At 36.9% G+C, this 21,145-nt stretch overlaps 1 long non-coding RNA gene and 1 pseudogene across 1 annotated transcript in view; one reads left to right on the top strand and one right to left on the bottom strand.

The window, feature by feature from the left end:
* The window catches only part of LOC132002502 (uncharacterized), a 90,099-nt gene that overhangs the window by 53,661 nt on the left and 15,293 nt on the right, over positions 1-21,145 (bottom strand). The window contains exon 3 of the long non-coding RNA XR_009399925.1: positions 19,061-19,194. This is a non-coding gene — a long non-coding RNA (uncharacterized LOC132002502). The remainder of the gene's footprint in view (positions 1-19,060; positions 19,195-21,145) is intronic.
* On the top strand, positions 17,878-18,658 carry LOC132002934 (gamma-aminobutyric acid receptor-associated protein-like; annotated as a pseudogene).

Here is a 21,145-nt window from a genome sequence, read left to right as displayed (position 1 = left end):
ATCTTCTCATTTGAATATTATTTTGACATCTAATGACACTTTCAACTTACATTTTTTTAAATGATTATTTATTTATTTATTTGACAGAGAGAGATCACAGTAAACATAGAGGCAGGCAGAGAGAGAGAGAGGGAAGCAGGCTACCTGCTGAGCAGAGAGCCCGATGTGAGACTCGATCCCAGGACCCTGAGATCATGACCCGAGCCAAAGGCAGCGGCTTAACCCACTGAGCCACCCAGGAGCCCCCAACTTACATTTTTTTAAATTACATCTTGTCTTAGTATATAGTTCAAAGGGCTCGTTCATTTTAAAAATCACTGCCCATATTGGGTATTAACATAAGACTTAAAAGTCCTTAGACTTCCTTTTTATAAGATTAATGTGTTAACAAGTATATGTTAACAGGCTTAATTTTAATACATTCTAGTTAATTTCCTACACAGGACAGGTCAGAATACAACATATTCATTCCAACAGAGGCAGAAGGAAGGACAAGATATGTCATGATGAAATGAATACCTGTTCCTTAACCATCATAGCCTGAAGCTTGGGTTTTGCTAACAAACAGATTATCAGCATCCTTTTCATGCAGGCACAGAATAGCTGGTTGGTTTCACTCCTTCACTAACTCTGTAAACATTTATAGAAGATCTCAAAGCCTGGAACTAATTCAGTTTTTGGAAATATAAATAACTATTCCATTTGTTATATTTTATAGAAGAAAAATGGAAAAGTGATTTTAATTTGGATACACTTCTTTTTAGTGGTTTATTATTGCATTAGCACAGAATCAGTCTTAAGAAGGACATTAAGAAATGACCCAACTGTTTTTCTATCTTTGGCGTGCCTTACAAGTTTTACTCTAAATCTTTGCATTTGTGATGAGGGGAAAAAATAAAGACAAGGCTTTTTGTACCATACCCTTCAGACTCAGGATTGCTACATGTACATCTGGGGAAGAAATTTTCAGAGATAAGGAAAGCGCTGGGTGAGACAGAAGTGGAAAGTGGAGAGCCACACCTTGTCACGACATGGGTGCAGCACAGAGCAGACTCATTCTGGGCTGGGTGTGAGTAAAGCCGCATGCGGGAAGACGCACCTGCCTTTCCTGATCATTCTTGACCAGCATTAGACTGCGACTGGCGGTGGCTCTTCAGTAATACTGGACAGGGTTCTTCTAAGTCAGGATTTTTTTTTTTTTTTTTTAAGACAAAACCTTCATTGAACATGACTAAAACATACTCTTGGAATCACATGTAGTTTATTAAATGAATAACTAAATAAGAAATATTTATACATCAAAACACAGGGAACAGATAAACTGATTCTGGTTACTCTTTGGTCCTTCTCGGGTGAGAATTTGATGCACCTTTTAGGGCATCATCACCAGGTGGTATCAATTCTCTCCTTACCACATCCCGGTTTGGTTTATTTTCTGATACTCTATTGAGTGGACACTATTCTTGTCCAAAATTTGGCTGTGAAAAAATTAAAATTGATACAATCTGCAGAGAATACTTGACTTTCTATCTGCTCATGTTCAAGGTTCAAAAAAGATTAGTATATTTATCAGTGATTCATATAATGCCAGCTAAGCCTGTTACTCCTAGCTATTGTGACAATTCATGTACAATAGTAATGTGGGGCATACATCCTCCTCCAACAAGCTTTCTGTGGAATAATGCCACGACTGCCAGTTTCTTTAACAGAGAAGTGTGTCATTGGCGTAGCTTACTGAGTTCTGTCTCATTTGAAATTTGATCTGTGTTAGGGCAGTAAGAGAGGTTTTGTAGTTCATTTGAGTTTGGGGTCTGAAGAAAGCTGTTGCTGGCTTAGTAACTTCCTGACCAAGCCCCCTATAGTATCTTTGACTCTATGATACTTTCTGGGTTTCTCACAGCAAGGATCTCTTCTGGGTACTACAGTGAAAGAGTCTACAGTTTTTTCCTTACCTCTGTTATTGTTACCCCTCTCTAAAATTTAATAGTAAGCATTTTCCACTGTACCTTAAGTGATAAGGTAATGACAATGTATACCAGTTACTTAAAAAAGAAATTCATTAATTAAGTTTATTATTTCAAGGAGACAATGCATTAAATTTTATTACTATGTAAAAATATATATCATTCTTTTTTTATTTCAAAAACATGGCTTTTAGATACATAGGTAGTTAGGTTGACAGATAATCTCATTTATTTTCCCCTTAAACCTACTTGATTACCTTGATATGTGAAGGAAATTAAAAACAAACAAAAAAACCAAAAACAAAAACAAAAAAACAGGGGCACCTGGGTGGCTCAGTGGGTTAAAGCCTCTGCCTTCGGCTCAGGTCGTGATCCCAGGGTCCTGGGATCGTGCCTCGAATAGGGCTCTCTGCTCCGCAGGGAGCCTGCTTCCCTTCCTCTCTCTCTGTCTGCCTCTCTGCTTGCTTGTGACCTCTGTCTGTCAAATAAATAAATAAAATCTTAAAAAAAAAAAAAAAACCTATCAGGTATACATGAATAAGACAGGCTGTTTCAGTTAAAAAAAAAAATTCTCTTATTGCTGCTTGATAAGAAACTGAACAACAGATTCTACTAAGGCTAATTGACATAAATTCTATCATCAAATTAATTAATTAATTCAATTTCCATTAAGCACTTATGTTACGGCAATCATTCATTATCATAGGAAGACTTGCTCTATTATTCTAGATAAAGGATTTGTTCAAAACAAAATTATAGATACTATTTGAGAGATAATATATAATACAATTTCCCTTGGGATTACCAGATTTTTTCTCTCTCTCTCTTTATTTATTTATTTTTTTGATACACTAATCCTTAGTATAAATTTCAGGCTAATGCAAATTTTTCAATAAAAACCTTCAAGTATTTCATGGTTAAATAATGATAATTAAAAGAGATTAATTTGCTTTTGGCATTTGTAAAATTCATTCAAGAGCATAACGCAGGATGCTATCTTTCCCTAAGAACAGCAGTTTTATATTATTATTTCCTTTAGAGAGGTCACTAAATCTAGATAAATGCTGTATCTTTTATAAACTGCCTTTTATATCTCAAAAATGTCTATTTTTCTGAGCAGACTGAAAAAAAAATCACTTCCTTTCCTAATGTATCATGCTAAAGTCTAGAGGACAACAGTGACTAGGTCAAAAGGAGCTTAAAGCAGCAGGACACTTCAATTAATAAGACAAGATAAATATTTGAGGAGCTTTAAAGGTTCATTTCTCATGAAGATTTAGATAACCATCATATGTTATATAATGACTTCATTTTCATAATCATCATCTGAAATTCCCTTCAAATTAAATATATATATTACATGTAGATATATTTTATTTGACATATCCTCCCAATGAAACAATTACTTTGGTGCATTTAATGGCCTTCCTCCTAACTGATAGAGCCGTACAATGTTCTCCATTCTGCTATTAAAATATTCTAATTAAATCAGTCACCCTGGTCCCATCTGTTATATACTGATCTCATGCGGAGAAGCTGCTGGAACCTCTCCAGGGTAGTGAATGTACTCAGTTCCTTTCATGGCCTATTGGATGTCACATGCAGGAGGACCTTGTTCTTGGTTTGAAATTATAACTAAGGCTCTGGGTATACAATAAACCATAGTGGATGTTATGGAGATTAAATCAGCTCTTTTTCAGAATGCTTGCAGAGTAAAACAATTGTGGCCCATGTCACTGTTCAGAAACCTACACTTCATCATGGTCTATGAGGAAGGTCTGAGGAGATTTCCTGAATATTCCCTCCAGGTCTGAGCATGATAGGCACCGGATCCTAGGTCTATGGGAACATGGGTGAACTGGTGAATCTATCACCCAAAACTGGAGCCTACCAGAACACCAGAAATCAGCACTAAAGTGCCACTCCTAAGTACAGATGACCTCTGTTCTTTCAGAGATCACAGCACCCTTGATGAGCGTTTCCCAACAAGTTTACTGTTTTTTCAATTTTAATTTCTCGGAAATTCTCTGTAGTTTGATGGCGGGGTAATCCACAGAACTGTGTGTATAATCTTCTTGTTAAAAGATGATAGTAACAGTGGTCTTGATATGTTAATTAGGAGGATTTGGCTGATAAAATGCAGGTTTTCATAAGTGATAGATGAGAAAACTGTATTTTTCTCCACATTGCTGTTGCTATTTTTTAATTCTAACTCTTCGATTCATGGAATGCAGATGTCTTTTACAAAGAAAAAAATCTTATTTTATTACTGTATTTTAATAATTAGGTGGGTTAGCCTAGCTGATACTTCTGTTAGCTGAAATGTATGACTACCCATTATTAATTGTGATGATGCTTCATTACAAAGTTGACAATTCTGCTTATATCTCAGATCCTTTTTGGTGTTGAGAAGGCCATGAAGTATATACTAACAAACTCGTACATTATTTATACAAACAGCTAAGCATACAGCTCTATCTATCTATTACAAATGAGCATATACTTTTTTCCCTCTTATCCTATTTTTTACTATTTCAAATATTAAATAGTTTCAAAGTTTCTTTTTATCAAATCTATTCATGCATATAAAGAATCAACTGTTCTACCAGATTTTAAAATCCAGTGTCCCTATATAAGGAAATCCTTTGACTCTTGTATCTGATTAAGCATTTACTTGTTTTTATACAAATTGCATGTCTGTTGGTATCTACTGCCCTCCTGCTATAGCTCTTTCTCCCCTTGCCTTCTCTTGCACATATATACCTACATCTACACTTTTTTTTTTTTTTTAATAAGCTCAATCCCACTCTCGTTCTAATCAGTGTTTGGTGTTAGAGTTTGTGGTATTCTGAATCCTACCCAGAGCTCATCTCCCATTTACTTGGCTCATTCACTTCCCACATCCCTAAACTACCATTTCACTTCTCTCTCTTCAAACCTCTAACGTCTTCCTTCTAGTCCTCACTCACAGCTGACCTTGCTTCCTATTTTCCTGGGAATACCAATGAGGGTAGAAGAGAAGGCCTCCAGAAGCTCTCAGATAGGACATGTACCCCACATCCTTCACACTCTGCCCTGTCTCCCGTAAGGACAGGTGGACCCCCTCACTCGCATATTTGCCTCTCATCCTGACCAACAGACCCACACTGGCCACACTAGGCACTTTTATAGCACTTTTCCATATTCTGCATTTTCTGCACTTCTATGGGATCAGTATGATTATCAATTATTTTCCTCACATCTTTTAAAAAGAGGAAATCCTATCAATACATTTAAAGTCAGTTCCCACATTTCTCTACTTCTCTTCATCCTACCCCAATTCCCCATTAAGGAAAATCTCTACAAAACGTTGTCTGGACAGACTTGCTCTTTTCAACTGAACTCATCACATTTTCTCTTGAATCCTCCTCAGTCATGATTTCATTCTCACCATGCTTGCAAAGCCGTTAATAAGAAGACTAATTCCCAGTTGTCATGTGACTCGAACATCAACATTTGGTGTAATCAGGCTCTGAAACAGTTTTCCCCCCTTGGATTCCAGGAAACACCTGGTGTTCCAGCCTTTGTTTCTCAGTCTGCTTTTCTGATCTCACCTCTTGTGCTCTGACCTCCAAATGCTGGTAAGCCCCAGGACTGTCTTCCATTCACACTCAAACCCCTTGTGACATTACTTAATTTCATGGCTTCAGATTTCCATCTCCAGCCTGAACCCTTCCTCTGAATTCCAGAGTGTCACATTCAACTGCTTAGTCAATAGTTCTACTCAGATGTCTAGTGGATGTTTCCAGCTTCCCATGCATAAGAGCACACCTCCAAGAAAGAAAGAAAGAAAGAAAGAAGAAGGAAGGAAGGTAGGAAGGAAGGAAGGGGAAGAAAGGAAGAAAGACTGGACTAAGGAAGAATCTGCTCTGCCAGTAGTAAAGATCCTATCTGGCTTTGTCATAGACTGTTGCTTTTCATCAATCCAGCAGCAAATCCTATTAGTTCTGCTTCCAAATTATATTCAGACTTAGGATCCCACTCTTTCCAGCCTTATTACTACCATCCTAGGCAAAGCCCTGATCTTCCCTCAACTATATTGTCACAGATGCTATCAACTGATACACCTGCTCTGCCTTTACCATCTTTTCTGTCTGTTCTCAACACAGAAGCCAGATTGATCAAGTTAAAATGACATATTATGCCATAACTCGACTCAAAACAGTATTTCTTAAAAATCTCAATTTATTTCTTTTAAATATTTCCTCACTCTAGCATTCGAAGAGTTTCAAAAGACAGCATAAGGAGATGTGCACATTCACTCTCTGTTCCAAATGCACCTATATGTTGAAGAACCAGGTTATCAGAATCAGTATCCGAATGTCTTATTGACAAGACCCTACCTGGGGTGGCTGTGTTTTGGGCTGGCAGAGTCTAGACAGGGAATGTAGTGGGGAGCACAAGGGTGGAAACTCTGTGTAGGAGACCCTGATGAAGGCCGTCCTTTTCCAGCTGGATTTACTCTTGAGGAGAAGACCCAAGACACCAGAAAAAGGATAAGCACAGTGTATTTTCAAGGTACATCCACTTTTCTGTGTTCTCATCTTTATGTGGTCTGGCATCTTTGTTAAAGTCCTTCTGTCCTTTGCGATGACCCTGGGCCTTATTATCGGAACGCTTGGTCTGAAACTCACTATGATGAATATTAGGCTGCATGGCATGCAGCTCTCTCTCCAGAATATGGAGTAGCAGACAACGCAAAGATCCGACTGCTGACAGCAGAGGAAGGACGAAACACTCCACCAAGCTTTAAAGGTCATTTCCCAAAAGTGGGTTTCCTGAAATCTACTAGGAAAGTTGAGGTACCCTGAAAATGCACCATGCTTAACCTTCATCTTGTGTAATTCCAGTTGGAAAACCTAAGGAAGCAAAGCTACTTGGACTTGGCCTTATAATAAAATGTGGTTTGTGGGTTCAGAAGGAAAGAAAGATTGTTATGGGATTAAACTCCAAAGAAGGCAGAAACCAAAGCTATTGGAAAACAATTAAAGCTTTTTCGGTGTGCTCATGACCATCATGTAGAAGAAGAAAGCCATGACAATACCTAAACCTTACTAGAGAACCTAATGTGGCTTCTGGCAACGTACAAACCCAAATCCTTCAGAAGATTTAAGCCCTCCCTAATGCACTGCCGCATGAGTGGAGGGGCAGGATATATACAGAGCAAAGCACCTTTGGGGATTGGTTGATGCATCCAAGATGGACAAATGCACAAGCAGTTCTTCCAGTGAAAACAGTGCTGGGGAAGTGCATGGAAATCATAAACTCAGAGCCAGGAGATTGCAGAGATCCCATAGGAAAGGAAATTTTCCACCCTTTGGGGCAGTAACACAACTTGAACAAAGGTTATCTAACCATCTAACCAAAACCTTTTGGTACTAGCATTATAACTAGTATCCTCCCATAGAAGGTCCTGGTTTATATTCTGAACTTGTGGTTTCTCTGTACTATGTTGACCTTATACCTCATTTATAATCTTCAGCCATGTGGTTATGAATATAGATATCAACCTGCCTTCCCTGAGACTAGCCTAAAGACACAAGTGAAGCATATAAAAATGAAGGTAAAAATTAAGAAAACCTTAATAGAAAAACATGAGTGAACAAAGGTAGAATATCTAACACCACACTGAAAGGCTTCTGCATCTCTATTATAGAAAACTAGAATCCCAGTAAGGACTTCTAAGTGAACAAGTATCCCATATTAGAAATCTTGCATATGTATGTTTGTCATCTGAAGCTTTAAATGAGCCGGGCATTCTGTTAAAATGTGTTTAGAACAGAAACATACAAATATATAAATATGAAATATAATATATAATAATAAAATACTATATATAAATATTTATATGTGTGTGTATGTATGATGTGTGTATATAAAAATTTTTTTAATTTGTTTTTAATTTTTTTTTAAGATTTTTATTTATTTATTTGATAGAGAGAGATCACAAGTAGGCAGAGAGGCAGGCAGAGAGAGGGGGGGGGAAGCAGGCTCCCCTGCTGAACAGAGAGCCCAATGCGGGACTCGATCCCAGGACCCTGAGATCATGACCTGAGCTGAAAGCAGAGGCTTAAACCACTGAGCCACCCAGGTGCCCCTAAATATTTTTTTTTTTTAAATGACAGTGGCCAGTTAGAGGAACTAAAGATTGTGGTAGAGCTTTTGTTGGCTGCTCTTGACCACACTCGTTATTGTCACTAAGAAACCCAAATAGTTAAATTTGCTGAAACTATAGGACACCATTTTATAATACATACAGAGTGCTAAATAAACATGCCTTTATAGAATTTTTAGAAGAAATTTTTCCCAGTGTTGTTTGTAAACTTAAGCCATGAATTTGTACGTGCCATGATTACTCATCATTGGCAGTGTTTCTTTCAGAAAATAATAAAAATGGCACTTGCTCTAAAAGTGCATTAATGAAAACACAATTTGATATTTTAGTGCTTTCCAAGCATCAGGCATAGCCTTCCTTTTCTAATACTAAATCATAAGATCTCCCTGATATATATATAATATATATATTTTGTGTGTGTGTGTGTATATATATATATACATATATATATATAATCAATATCTGCATCAAATTTTCAAATGTTGTGTTAGGGTTTGTGTAAAACACAAATAAGGCATGGCTTATTTTTCAGGTACTCTCAAGTTGCTTATTACTTGGTTAATATCTTTTTCTCTATGAACAAATATAAACACATCAGAGAACATCAAACTGGCAAAGTGTGTGGTTCCAAAATTAAAAGTAGATGTGAGAAAAAGAAATAATAATGATTGTCTGGAGAAGGGAGAAAAAAACTTTCCGTGGAGGTGAAGCTTGACTTAGACTTAAAGGAGTGGGTAAAGTTTGGGGGGTCAAAGCCCAGGACAGAACTGGGAAGAAGCTTTCCATGACAGCTGACATCATAACTTCATAACATCTCACACAAGAACACCGTACAGATTTGGGAATGCATGACTCAGTAAAGAAATGTTGAAACAAGAATGCATTTTTGAGTGCGCCCTGAGATGTCTGATTGCAACAAATGTTCTGTGTCACTAGACATTGAGAAAAGGCTCCTTCCCCAGGCAAGTTTTCAAATAAGACTCCCTTCTTGGTCAACGTCTTGTTTGCGACCTTGCAAAAAAATAGATTCTGAGGAAGAGGACCCAGCTAAGCTGCATCTGGAACCCTGATCTATTGAAATTGTGAGATAATAAAGATGGGCCACAAATTTTGTGGTCATTTTTTCCACAATAGGTAACCAATAAAGGATGACGTGGATATGAGCTGAGAGATAAGAGATGAAATGGTACAGGGTTCAGCAGAGGACAATACTGCATAAGCAACATTTAGCTTATGTGTAGACATATTAGAGAACACAAAAAGATGCTGAGGAAAATCATACATTTAGAACCTTATAGAATTATTTAGGCCTGAAATATTAAGTGCCTAAATGTACTGGCATCCATGGGAATTAAGATATTGTGACCCCTGCTGCTAGTCATTTATTGAGAATTATTTTCAGTACTTGACAACTTCCAAGCAACTTAAGCACATGGATTCAGTTAAAATTTGTGACTAATCTGCAAGTTCCTGTACTGTCCTATTTTATAAGTGATGGAAAATAACTGGACAAAATTAATGGTTGGTAGATCCAGGCAATGTGATCCTAAAGCCCATGGTCTTAGAGACAGGCACTCTTAGGATGACTTGGGATTCAAAGAATATAGATAGAGAAGCTCTACCTTGAGAGCAGTAAGGCTGATGGGTTCCACAGCTTAATAGTAACCAGAATGCTCATTACTAATATAGACTAATTACTTTTCAGTATATCTGAATCTGACTCTAAAAATAGAAATATTATAGTGCTTTTAATTGTAAAGGAAATGTTCAGTTACTACTTCATTGTATAAGAACAGTAACAAAATTCTTTTTAATATTTCAGAATTTTTTTTTCAGGTTGAAAAAACACAGAAGATGCTCTGAATAGAAAATATATGGCTTATGAGCAAAAAACAAAATAGCATGAGTTTCATAAATGGATGTTTTGTGCCAGAATAGATTCCCAACTGGTTTTATGGCTGGAGATGGCAAAAGCTATGAAGGACAGGAAATAAATTAATAGCATCACGGTTGCATGATTGCAACATAACTTTTATCCTAATGACAAGTGTACCATAGCAATAATAAAAGTTTCAGAAATGATGAGGTACTTATGCCTTCAATGAACCAGATAAGTAGATATTTATATTATATCTTTGGCAGAGGATACAATACTACATTTCATCATGAACAAACCACTGAGATCTGTGATAGACATTGAAAATGTCTGGTTTATTGGACTTCACTAATCATTTCAAAACCTTTTGCTCATAATATGATTTGTAGAAACAGCGTATATATAGGACTGGACCATCTAGAAGCAAACCGGCCCTGTGTTGTGGACTTGTTTGCATTTGGTGAACTGAGATGTAACCCTATATCTAAGGGCTGAAATGCAAACTGTATCCCAGTCGTTGGATTTGGGAAAGTGAGGGAGTTACGGGGGTCAAGGACGAATGAATTTTCTAGCTCAGGGGAGTGGTGGAGGTGTCTGTAAATGGGATGGGGGGGAAGATGATGGATTTGGTTGCGTGAAACTGAGGTCATAAGGATTATATTCACATTGACAGGAAGAAAGCAAACAAATGCACCATCAAGATAGAAGGTAAAATGCACACTTGCTTATTCTAAGCATTAATTCTAGCTAGAAGGGAAAAAAAAAATCCCTCTGAAAATTCATCCTTCATGTGGTTTTGAGGTATAAATTCATGTCACCTGTATATTCCAAAAATCCTAAGAAAATAATTTCATTTTTAGTGGGCTCAGGTTGTTAGCACCCTCAGGCATTTTCATGAGTAAAGGCAGTCATTTCAGAAAAACAAGCAAACTTCAATCTAGGCGTCCAAGAATGTTCACACAGATACAGTGGGAAGACTCTGGGCTCACAGCAGAAGATCAGCAAACATCTCCGCTTCCTGGGGAGTGAGTGTAGTGTCCTGGGTGAAAGCAGGTGCCCACCATGGAGTGAGGAGCACACCCACACAGACTCGTCAGGGAGTTACCAGTCACAGAACACAAAATACAGATGTTTAATATGTTTTTGAGAAGATAGCCATGAAAATTGGAGAAACATTTAAGACATAAACCAACAGGTTTTGAAAATAATGAAAAGAATACCTCTATATGAGAGCTATAATTGAAAAATTGAAACCCAAGATCAGACAGACATAAGTGAGTGAGAGACCCCTGAAGCCATCAGAATACAGGAAAAGATACGGAACTGTGAGAGAAATGCTAAAAATTATATAGAAAATAGGAACATTCTAGTACATACTTCATTAACCTTCCACAAGGAAAGAAGGGAAACAAATTTAAAAAGAGGCACTATTCAAAGAAATAGTGTCTGAGAGTTTAATGGAGAGGAAGACCACAAACTTCAGATCCGGGAAGCATGAAACATGCAAGTAAAAGGAAATCCACACTTAACATTTCACATTAAAATGAAAGAACCTCAAGGAAAAAGAAAATAAATTAAAAACACTCATAGAGAGAAGACAGATCACTTACAAAGAGCAATAAGGCTGACAGCTGACTCAAAGACAGCATCAATGAAAGCAGAGAAACAGTAAAAGAATCGTTTTAATGTTCTAAGAGAAAATACTCATCCATTTAAACTTCAAAATTATAATCAGGAAAGAAATTTTAAAAAGTTTTGATATCTGAAACCCAAAAGTGTCTATCACCAGCACACTTTCACTAAAGGCAACTTGTAAAAAGATACAAGGGAAAATGGTTTCAGAATGTAGATTTGATACAAAAGACACTGTTTTTTTTTTTTTTAATTTAACTAAGTGGGTAAATATAAGTGAACATTAGTTCTATCTAAGAATAACATGAGATGTCTCGTTTGAGTCGTTGGAATAAAGCAAGCAAAACATAGATAGAAGAGGGAGACTCCAGTCTAGGTGGCAAATTTCTCAATGAACGGAGGGGAATAAACAAGTCTGTAGGCATCAGGAACGAGGGGGGTGCCAGGGGGCGTAGGTGTCAGAGCAAGAGCTGCTGATCAAAGAATGACTTTGGCCTGACATTCTGAGAGACTGAGGAGGCAGTCCCTGAGGGCTGACTCTACCTCAAGGAAATGTAAATTCCTGGCAAAGCAGTATAAATACCCCAGTCAAAGTGCCTTTACAATTGGAAGTCCATATGCTCTTTTCTGTGCTCCAGAAACGCAGGGAGGTTAACAAGTGAAGAGAAGTCTCTATGCAGTTCCCAAGAATAAAAGTTCTTTACATCCTGGGATGGCCACGGCTTCCTCCTCTCATTAACATACCATTCTTACCCCTTGGTTTGCCCCGGTCTCATTAAAGGTAAAAGAAACTGCAAGCCTCATGCCACAATGCAAGGTTTTATGTTCGAATGTATTTATTTAAAGAAGTCAGAGGGGAGGAGATTATTACTCAGCTTAATTTCACTTTGAAAGGAAAGCTCAAGCATCAGATGCTAATGTGTTCAATTTCCTAAACAAGTCCCCTTTGAACAGTAAAAGCATTTCTTTGTCAAAGCCTCCTATTTTCTCCCCCTCTCTCCATCAAAGGAATAGAAAAAAAAAAAAAAGACTTTCTTTTGATTTTTATTTCATACTCTAATATGTTAAGAAAGCTTTTAAGAGATAATCCCTATTTTTCCGATATGTTCAAATATGAAAGAGTCATGTAATTAATTTATCTTCTGAAAGATGGGTTTGCAGTGAGTTTTTATACCAGGGCAGGGGACCAAGAATAATAAGCAGAGTGGGTCATCTTAATTTACGCCCACTTGAATTTTCTCCAAATTTTGGCATTTAATCTTGTTCCTGGTGGCCTTTAGCCATGGAGACTGTAGAACAGCCATCTGTACTTGTTTATTTCCTAATATCTTTCCGATCTTCACCACTATTACTTACTCTGTGGTCCTGACCTTGTCAGTCTGTCAGTTGTGCCCTGGTGCTAAGAGCCCTTGTGTTCCTGCATATTGTCATTCTTCTTTGTTAGATCAGCCCTGCCATTCTCAAACAGCACTATGCCCGGATTCTGCTGCCCTTCACTCTATCTTCACTGGAGGAAGTAATCCTATTCCTTTCCCTTATCTCTAGCACCTTCTAACTCCTACATCTTACATTGTCTTTATGCTTTCTGCCTCTAAACTTCATGCGTTCCCCAAGAAACCGTCCTTGGTCATTTGCTTCTCCTGCCATCTCTTCACTTGATGTGCTTTGTCTTGCCTTAAACGAGCCTCTCTATGATTGGTTAATGCCCAAAGTGGGTGAAAGGGCTCTCTGAAAAAGGGAAAATTTGACCCACCAATGAGGTCTAAACTTGAAACAGTTAGCGTGTGTCTTTTTAAATATCCAAAACAAGAGTTACGTTATAATCTATCAAGCTTGAACATGCAATTATGAGAATAAACAAGCATATCTGATACTTTAGAACAAAGAGATATAACAAGGATTAGACAGTATTCAAGCCGATGGATTATACTTACCCCTGTAAGAGTTTGACAAATAACATAGGCACAGAGCCCCGTATTAAACCACCCATCCATGAATGTTCTTTCTTGCTCCTTCATAACTCTTGACATTAACTGAATCACTCTGGATAATGAGGCTGAATATAGAGATCAGGATAACAAAAAGAATACATTAACCCCCCAAATCCCTGGGCCTCCTGATTCTCTCTTTCCTTGACTCCACCAAAATAATTTAATGAACCTCAGGGCAGGTTTAAGACAATCCTTTCTGGTTTGGCTTTTTCCTAACTGGTGTTGAGTCCTGTTGTGAAAGTCTGTAAAACTAGCCACTTGTTTTAGCTTTATTTTGATACTTTTATAGCACACATTAAAATCAATGTCAAGGGCGCCTGGGTGGCTCAGTGGGTTAAGCCGCTGCCTTCGGCTCAGGTCATGATCTCAGGGTCCTGGGATCGAGTCCCGCATCGGGCTCTCTGCTCAGCGGGGAGCCTGCTTCCTCCTCTCTCTCTCTGCCTGCCTCTCTGCCTACTTGTAATCTCTCTCTGTCAAATAAATAAATAAAATCTTTAAAAAAATAAAAAATAAAATCAATGTCAATATCTTTTATTGTTTAAAGTCAAGAAAAACATATTTTGACAATTAAAATGTAAGTTGGTTATTTCTTGTCATATGTAAAATGTAGATAATTAACCAAACTTCTAGAATCAATATTTTTAAAGCAGGAAACCAACTTCTCCTAAAATACATTAAAATCTCCTTCAGCTTTATAACATATACTAATAAATAAATTCAGTAGTTTTCTTTTCTGAATTTATTAAGAATTATCAATGACATTCTTCTGATGTTACCCTTGTCACTTTTATGACTGGTGCTATGCTCTTTTTTTCCTCAATTACCACTATAATTATCACTGCATAATTTACAAATATTGCTTCCAGAAACTGTATTGTTCTTTCAGCTGTGTGTGTGTGTGTGTGTGTGTGTGTGTGTGTGTGATAGTCTGAAACATATCTCACATAGTTGAAGATAAGGCTTCTCATTTTTTGTCCTTAATTTTGATGGCACTATTTTTGTGTTAATTCCATGGTCATCCAGTGAAAAGCCACATGGGTAAAGCAGGACATTCACAGTGATAGAATAAACATAGAGTGACCCAGATGTTCAAGAGAGCAAGCAAATATGAAGGAAAAGTCAAGGAAATGGTATGCTAAATTGAATTAGTTATGAATATTTTAGAAACCTCATTGACTCTTTTGGTAAATACAAATCTTTTACTGAGATCACAGTTGCTTTCTCTCTTCAACAGCCTTCAGCTAATCATGGATTGCATTTTTGGTTCTTTATCTTCCTCCCAATTCCTACATTGGCTTTTAACTGATATTTAAACTCATATCTTGTACAAATAATATGTATTATTTAAGAGTATAACAGATTTGATATATATACACAGAAATTAATAACTTTTAAAACTTCTGAATGTGTCGTCTTCTTGTTTTGTTGGTCTGCTTGTTTTTTTTTTTTAATTAAATAAGGTAATATTTGGAAAAGAGTTTCTCTGAATGAGTTATTAGAGATACAAAATTTGAAATGCACTTAAAAAGATCACCTTATCTACTGATTTAGCCAAAATTAAAATTAATTTAGGGCTATATGAAGAAAATGCTACATGTGTTGAGTGGAGGCACCACTGTCTACTCATAGAATCCTTCTGTGAAAATTGCATACGTGATGGAGCCAAAGAGATGCTCCCCACAGACTGAATCTTACATAAATTTGTGAGAGTTTATTCTTAGGATGGAATTTAATAATAGGTTATTAAATGTCAAAGTGATTATTTACTATTATTTATTAAAGAAGAATTCTTGTATGAAAATAACAGATTGACTTAATAGTTTACGGTGCAAAATCAGAATAAGAGCACACTTCTATTAAAATAATTAAAATATAATAGACAGGTACTTGAATATTTATGACAGATCATCAAATTTTATTTATTTTTTATTTTCATTTTTTAGAGGGAGGAGGGGGCAAAGGGAGAGAGAGAATCTCAAGCAGGCTCGACACCCAGCACGGAGCTTGATGTGGAGCTTGATGTCATGTCCCTGAGATCATGACCTGTGATGAAATCAAGAGTCAGATGTTTACCTAAATGAGCCACACAGGCACCATTTAAATTTTAAAATTCTGGGGAATACTGATAATGGAGGAGGCTATGCTTGAGTAGGATTGGGGAAATATAGGAAATCTCTGTACCTTTTGCTCAATTTTGTTGCGAAAAAACAATTTGCTCTAAAAAAAATCCTCTTGAAATGTTAAAACAAAATTCAGAATATGAAATTGTATGTAGACTTGGGTGGGAAAATGCAAAAATAAATCCTATACATGTTGATGGTTTTAATTTAATTTAAGAATAATAAAAATAATTAAAATAATTTTGTTAGGTTTGTTAATTTTCTCCGAAGAACTATAAAATCTCATAATTATCATATATAATATTTTTAAGCATGTAAGAATGATTTAAAATGCAGCATCCAAAAAGGATCTAATTGATATCATTGAGAACTTAACTTTTTGGAGAATTTTAATAGATACTAAATTTAAGAAACCAAAATCCAGTTGGTTCTTGACCTCTGTTTCCAAAAGAATTGCACACCCACAGACACCTTCTCACACACACACACAAACACACACGTGTACATACACCACACATGTACAGATAAGAAACATTATTTTTTATAAATGGAGAAGGGATAAAAATAAACAAAAATATAAACTATTTGTTTACATGCTTCAGAAAGTATCACAGTGAGCAATCCAACGCAAATAATTTTCCAAATAAAAATAAAATGCCAAAGATACTGCTTTTAACGTTATTTGTTTGTTTGTTTGTTTTTTAGCTTTTGATCCTCTTTATCTATTTCACTCATACACACACACACACACACACACCCTCAAGAGCCCTCTGGCTACCACCTGTTTGTTTTCTGTATTTAGAAGTCTGTTTTTTGGTTTGTCTCTTTCCCCTCTCTTTATTTGTTTGTTCCTTTCATTTCATACATTCCACATAGGTGTGAAGTCATAGGGTATTTGTCTTTCTCTGATTGACTTATTTCATTTAGCATTATACCTTCTAGGTCCATCTGTGTTGTTGCAAAAGGTAAGATTCCATGCTTTTTATGGCTGAGTAATATTTCATTATACATATATACACACACATACATATAATTCCATATATATTCCATATATACATGTGGTAGTCCATTATATATATCCCAGATCTTTATCCAGTCATCTACAGATGTGTGCTTGGGTTGCTTTCATATATTGCCTATTATAAATAAAGCTGCAGTAAACAGCAAGGGGACATTTCTAGAAAGAAAAGAAGGGAGGAAAGGAGCAAAGATGGAAGGAAGAAAGGAGAAAGAAAAGAAGTCAAAACACTTTTCTCCGAAGTACTAAAACAAAACAAAATCAAACCAAAGCAATAAAACTTCCAAATCGATACAAGGTACTTATAAGTAATACTAATAAATGTAAATGAATGAATGAATGAATGAATGAATGTAATAGCATGTTCTTTCTTCTTTTTTTTTTTAAGATTTTATTTATTTATTTGACAGACAGAGATCACAAGTAGGCAGAGAGGCAGGCAGAGAGAGAGGAGGAAGCAGGCTCCCTGCAGAGCAGAGAGCCCGATGTGGGGCTCGATCCCAGAACACTGGAATCATGACCCAAGCCGAAGACAGAGGCTTTAACCCACTGAGCCACCCAGGCGCCCTGACATGTTCTTTCTTCTGATTCACTTTTATCCCTTATTTTATTGATGGCTACACTACCAACAACAGAAAAAATGAACATCTTATTTTCTACTTTTTGTGAGTCTCTCCTGTAACACTCACATGTAAGTATCAGCTAAACATTTTAAATTCAGTGGGATTTTTTTTTTTTCAGTATGGTAGAAATGATGATATTTTTTCATCTACTTTTCCTTTTGAACATTTTCAAGATACTTTAAAAGTAAGCAATTTACTGTTAGGTGTCCCATAAATGGAAAAATGAGTTATTATTTTACTAGCTATGTCTTTTTATGTCTACACATAGTTTTTACATCAATAACTCTATCTTTTGTGACTGCACTCAAAAGGGTGTCTCTCAATCATACTTTGCTACACATTTTTTTTTCTTTTAACAGAGAAGTATTTTCCTTTGGGGCATTATGAGGAGTAATTTGCAGTGAACTTAGAAGCATATTGTCTTGGGTCCCTCCTTTTCCACCCCCACCCCCACCCCAGGTTCCTTCAGCTCAAGCTGGTCCAGCCCAGTTCTTGGGGGATGTATAAAGAAGAACATCTGTTCAGGAAGTGCTGCTTCGAGGGTGAGAAGATCTCAAAGAAATACCTAGATTGTACTCTGGTGGAAGTAAGAAAAGGCTCCCAAATCTCAGGTAGGAGACCTGGACAAAAAGAAATAGCTGGTGCCTTCTCATCTCACAGCTGGTCAGTTCCACTTTTTTTTTTTTTTTTTTTTTTTTAGATATATTAATTTGAGAGAGAAAGAGAAAGAACATCTGAGTGAGATCTGAGTGAGGGAGATGGGCAAAGAGAGAAGGAGAGAGAATCTCAAGCAGAATTCCCACGGAGCACAGAGCCAAATATGGGGCTGGATCTCATGATCTTGAAATCATGACCTGACCTGAGCTGAAATCATGAGTTGGTCACTTAATTGAATGAGCCACCCAGGCGTCCCTACAGTTGGTCAGTTCTACTTTTTGATCTGAGAGCAAATTCATCTCTGATCAAGGATATCAAGGATATCCTCTGAGCTGAGGATAGATACCTTCTTTTTCTTTGTCAACAATGTCATTCCATCCACCAGTACCACAATGGGTCAACTATAGCAGGGACACCATGAAGACTTCTTTCTATACATTGCCTACAGTGATGAAAGTATCTATGTCTGTGAAGCTGCTGCCCCTGACTTGGGGGTTCCCATTCTACAAAGAGAGAGGTGGTCCTCATTCCTTGACCTACTCCTTCTTCAGTCTCAGCTACCACCTCCTTCCTTCACGACATGTACTTCCAAATGTTTGAGACTTTCCACCAGTTCCTCTTAGCAGGAGGGTTAATGGAGGAGGTGGCTTCTCAAACCTGTCCTTCCCTTTCTTCTACATCTCTGACTCTGTTTTAGACTTCTTGACTGTCAGTCTCTGTCACAGCCAGTGATTGTTGTGTTCCCCTTCTCTCTCTAACTGCCCAAGGGACTCAGAACCCTACCATTCCCTTCCTTTCACTACCCCTTTTATTTGGAGGTAGATGAAAGACACTTAAATTGTGAGGAGAAAGTAGGAGTTATATCAATAAAGAAAAAACCATCAAGCTAGAAAAGGAAAAGAAACATATTGTCTTGGAGGCAAACATTTGTATGTGAAGCTAAGGATGTTCATGAACAAAGTCATGACTATGATGTTTTGAATTAACTAGTTACTTATATCATGTTACCACCTTTGATTTTATACCTTTAGTAATGGCCTACTGGTCCACGAGCAGGAACTCCCAGAATTCCATAAAGGCTTTGTGTCGGGGACCGCCTCCAGCCGGGAAAGTCGCCGCCATTACAAGATGGCGCTTGGCTCACTGCCAGCAAAATACGCTGCAAGTAAACAACAAATGTTCTGGTAAAGCCCGCCTAAAGGAGGACATAGTCATTGGCTGTTTCAAATTTAATCAGCATAGTAACAGGACTCTCATTGGCTCTCCCCATTGCTTGGCCCCTTATTGGCCACCCTGCCGCATATAAGCTAAGGAAGTTGACGAAATAAACAGATGAAGCATTAACACCGAACCAGGCTGATTGTCGTTCTTGCGGGTCGAGGGCGACAGCTGTGAAGCTCTTTAGTTAGTTGTTCTGTGACCTTCTTTCATGTTATCCACTGGACTCTATAGAGAGGCTTGCTCTCTGCCTTCCCATTTGAGAAGGACAACTTACTTTATCAATCTGCCCAACTGTTCACTCAATTTTGCCACAATTTCTGTCTTCTTTGGTTCAGGCACCACAGCCCTCTCTGCAAACATCTTTGCTCCCCTCTCTTGCCAAACTGTGTTAAGTAAGTTCCTGCCATTAGCATCCTAAGATCCTACATTTGTGGGAAAATGAATTAAACAGATATTCCCCATTTTATAGACTCAGAAACTAAGAGAGAGTCATACATGTGATCTCGTTCCAGAGTCCTTGGTCTTTAGAATTATGCCACTAAATAGCTACAAACAACCATTCATTCATTAACTTAATCATGAATTCATGTATTTAAGAAATAAAAACTGGGCTCATTCTATATGCTTCCTTTAGCTTCAAAAACCAACATATCCAATATTTTTAAAGCATCCTAATTCAAGCAAAGCATACTCAATAGCCTCTTTTGCATGCAGTACCTTGTTAATTCAAGTGCTGATTCAAGTGGTAATCCACATCTGCCTCCATCTAGATGGAGTTAATGCTAGAAAGACTATATGTTTGGAAGGAATAGAGTTTACATTTTAGCATCCAGAGAGTTTTTTGATTACTTTAGGCACATATTTTCACTGTACAACACAGAGAAATCTATCCAAATAAATTAACATCAATTTTTGAGTCATTACAAATATTTTAAAAACTATTTTACTTAGTTATTCATGAATGAGAGACAGAGAGAGAGAGAGAGAGAGAGGCAGAGACAAAGGGAGAAGCAGCTCCCCAAGCATCAGGGAGCTCTATGGACTTGCTCCCAGGACCCCAGGATCATGACCTGAGCCGAAGGCTGAAGTTTAACCATCTGAGCCACACAGGCACTAAAGTTATTACAAATATTTATAAGAAAAATGATATCTAGCAGTTCTTATACAACACCCCCCAGCATTTTTTCTTAATCAATATATATTTTCAGGTCCTTCCATGACATTTTACATGACTAGTATAACTATTTTGCTCCTTGAGGATTTAGGAAGTAAAATGCTATGAAGTGGTCAAGTCTCTATCTCTAGAAAAAGGAGTGATAATCAATGAACTTAAGAAACATAGGGAAAAATAAAAGAAAGAGTATAGCATTTCTCTTCCATTTCTTCTGTACTCAGTATTACATAGAAATTTGGTCATTTTAACATCAAATTCAGTGTTATCGTTTCATAAATAAATTTTTCTAATTTTATAAAAACAATTCTTTCTCTGACCAAGAATTACATGCCATTGGGGGACACCTGTATGCATCTGTGTACTTTAGGGTTAGGCAAATCTTGAAGATTATTTAATCCAACTAATTCATAATTGACAATCTGACAATTTCTTATATCAGAAACACTATTATACAGTGCCAATCTTACTGATGAAAATGTAGCCTATCCCACACATGTTGTTGACACAGAAAAGTGATTAGAATTTATTGATTTTGTAAAATTATGTTCCTCAAGTAAACATACAAATGTAACTTTAAACTTGTTTATGCTTGCAGTTTTTATATGAGCTATAGATGGAAATCTCAAAGTTGATGTGACCAGTTTTACTGTTTATATTGCCTTTGGTGAACTCCACATTTTTAAATAAAAAACTACATATCACTAACTTACATTAT

This window comes from Mustela nigripes, chromosome 15 (genome assembly GCF_022355385.1).
Source record: "Mustela nigripes isolate SB6536 chromosome 15, MUSNIG.SB6536, whole genome shotgun sequence".
Lineage (NCBI taxonomy): Eukaryota > Metazoa > Chordata > Mammalia > Carnivora > Mustelidae > Mustela > Mustela nigripes.
Note: the sequence above shows the minus strand (reverse complement) of the source record. Positions and strands in the feature narration are given on the sequence as shown.